The sequence below is a fragment of the Muntiacus reevesi genome, chromosome 18, assembly GCF_963930625.1.
Source record: "Muntiacus reevesi chromosome 18, mMunRee1.1, whole genome shotgun sequence".
Taxonomy (NCBI): Eukaryota; Metazoa; Chordata; class Mammalia; order Artiodactyla; family Cervidae; genus Muntiacus; species Muntiacus reevesi.
In genome coordinates, this window is record NC_089266.1 from 18,779,742 (window position 1) to 18,782,870 (window position 3,129).

At 42.1% G+C, this 3,129-nt stretch overlaps 1 non-coding gene across 1 annotated transcript; it reads left to right on the top strand.

The window, feature by feature from the left end:
* On the top strand, nucleotides 1-72 carry TRNAC-GCA (transfer RNA cysteine (anticodon GCA)). Its single transcript has one exon. It is a non-coding gene; the product is annotated as a tRNA-Cys (tRNA).
* Nucleotides 73-3,129: the final 3,057 nt, after the last annotated feature.

Sequence of the window (3,129 nt, forward strand, 5' to 3'; positions counted from 1 at the left end):
TCCCTGGTGGCTCAGGGGTTAAAGCGTCTGCCTGCAATGCAGGAGACCCAGGTTCGATCCCTAGGTTGGGAAGATCCCCTGGAGAAGGAAATGGCAACCCACTCTAGTATTATTGCTTGGAGAATCCCATGGACAGAGAAGCCTGGTTGGCTACAGTCCATGGGCTCGCAAAGAGTTGGACACAACTGAGCAAATTCACTTACTTACTTATCACATCCATACATGACCACTGGTAAAACCATAGCATTGACTAGATGGACCTTTGTTAACAAAGAAATGTCTCTGCTTTTTAATACGCCGTCTAGGTTGGTCATAACTTTCCTTCCAAGGAGTAAGCATCTTTTAATTTCATGGCTGCAATCACCATCTGCAATGATTTTGGAACCCAAAAATATAAAGTCAGCCATTGTTTCCACTGCTTCCCCATCTATTTGCCATGAAGTGATGGGACCAGATGCCATGATCTTAGATTTCTGAATGTTGAGTTTTAAGCCAACTCTTTCACTCTCCTCTTTCACTTTCATCAAGAAGCTTTTTAGTTCCTCTTCACTTTCTGCCATAAGGATGGTGTCATCTGCATATCTGAGGTTATTGATATTTCTCCCAGCAATCTTGAATCCAGCTTGTGCTTCCTCCAGCCCAGCGTTTCTCATGATGTACTCTGCATATAAGTTAAATAAGCAAGGTGACAATATACAGCCTTGACGTACTCCTTTTCCTATTTGGAGCCAGTCTGTTGTTCCATGTCCAGTTCTAACTGTTGCTTCCTGAACTGCATACAGATTTCTCAAGAGGCAGGTCAGGTGGTCTGGTATTCCCATCTCTTTCAGAATTTTCCGCAGTTTATTGTGATCCACACAGTCCAAGGCTTTGGCATAGTCAATAAAGCAGAAATAGATGCTTTTCTGGAACTCTCTTGCTTTTTTGATGATCCAGTGGATGTTGGCAATTTGATCTCTGTTTCCTCTGCCTTTTCTAAAACCAGCTTGAACATCTGGAAGTTCACGGTTCACATTTTGCTGAATCCTGGCTTGAAGAATTTTGAACATTACCCTGATACCAAAACCAGGTAGAGATCTTAACAAGAAAAGAAAATTACATACCAGTATTGACCAAGTCAAGTTAAACTCAGGTTGGTTTAATTTTAGAAAATCAAAGAATGGAGATATATTTATAGACTAAAAGAGAAAACAGAAAAAACATATAGTCATTTCAATAGTTGTGAAAAAATCATTGATAAAGTCAACATCAGTTTTTTTTTAATTTAATTTTTATTTGAAAGATAATTACTTTACAATATTCTGATGGTTTCTGTTATACATCAACATGAATTAGCCACAGGCATACCTATGATCCCTCCCTCTTAAACTTTCCTCCCACCTCCTTCCCCAACCCACCCCTCTAAGTTGTCACAGAGCACTCTCTGGCTTTGGATTCCCTGCATAACATCAATTTCTGATTAAAAAAAAAAAAACCTCAGTAAGCTAGGACTAGAAGGGAATTTTCTCAACCCAATAAAGGGCCTCTATGAAAAGTATATATATTATATGTGTCTTTTTCAGACTCTTTTCCATTCTAGACTATTACAAGATATTGAACGCTGTATAGTTCCCTGTGTTATACTGTGAATCCTTGTTATCTCTTTTCTATATAGTAGTGTGTATCTGTTAATCCCAAATTCCTAATTTATCTCTCCTCATCCTTCCCCTTTTGTAACAGAAAGATTATAGAAAATCTCTTCAGTAGTTTTCAATGGATTAGGATCACAGCATCTAAATCTTTGTAGAAGGGTAGTTTAGGGAAGGACCTAAATCTTAAATCCTTTATTTTCACCATCAATAATCTTTTTGGTGTTAAAATATTTCTCTGAAAGAAACAAATGAGATGATAAAGGATAGCTTATTATTATAGTTAATGTCCCAATTTGGCAAAACAGAACATGAGCCATGTTGATGGTCCCCTAATTTTTACCTCTCAGCAGGTTCCCAGGCTGGAAACTCTTCCTCTCAGGATGGGTGAACAGTGGTTTGTTGCAATTCAGCTTGTTGAGCTGAAGATTTGGGTGTACAAATATAAAACCAAGATATATCAAGATGAGGGCCTGCAGAGTGACAGTTGGTGAGGAGCTGGACTTCCTCCCGTGCCCAGGCTGGCTCTGTGACAGTGCTGGGAGCTAGAACAGTGTGGCAGGGTCTGTGAAGGATGCTCAAGTTTCTAATAAATCCATAAAAACTTGGAATCTTGAGGATGTCAATCCTAGGCTACCTTGGAGAGTTTTACCTCTGAAAGACATAAAGTCTGGGACTTCCCTGGCAGTCCAGTGGCTAAGACTCTAAGCTCCCAAGGCAGGAAGGCCAAGTTTGATTCTTGGTCAGAGAACTAGATCCCACATGCCTCAACTAAGAGTTTGCATGCCACAACTAAAACCCAGTGCAGCCAAATAAATAAATAAATATTTAAAAGACATAAAATCTCTTTAGTGGGCACATTGTCTGAAAATGGGCAAGGGGTGGGCCAGGGATGACTTGGCTGACCACTCTGAGTCCCCCCCAAAGCTCTGGCTGCTGTAGGTGACAGGTTGAGAGGACGGGAAAGTTCTTTCCCTCCTGAGAAGCCACCGTTCTCACCAGCCTCTAGCTGACGGATTTTTCATGGGGGGAGCCTGCTTTGGAGGAACTTTTGAGGTCTCTCTGAGACCACCTGTAACTTACTGCTTCCTATCTCCCCCAATATTTGGGCACACACTTTGCCAGGATCCTGGGCAGAGTCCCCAGAGCTCAGACCTGGGGCTCCCTTTCCACTTGGAAAAGGTAAGAAGTGCTCCCCATGTGACACCCCCCACCCCCACCCTGCACTGGTTGCCACTTTCTGGTGAGTTTCCTTAGCGTCAAAAGATCGGCTCCACCTTGCCCAGCCCACTAGGCCCTCTCTTCTGGGGCCTTATAAGTGGTTTCTTCTCCCACAGCCACAGGGGCAGGGGTGGAGGCTGTTGAGGACTTTGAGAAATGCTGAAATTGGTTTTACCATTTCTGAAAGCTGTTCAGTAATTTCAAAAATATTTGTGCCCTCTGATCTGGCACGTCCACATATGCAAATCCTTCTGAAAGAAATCTCCAAATGCAGACAAAG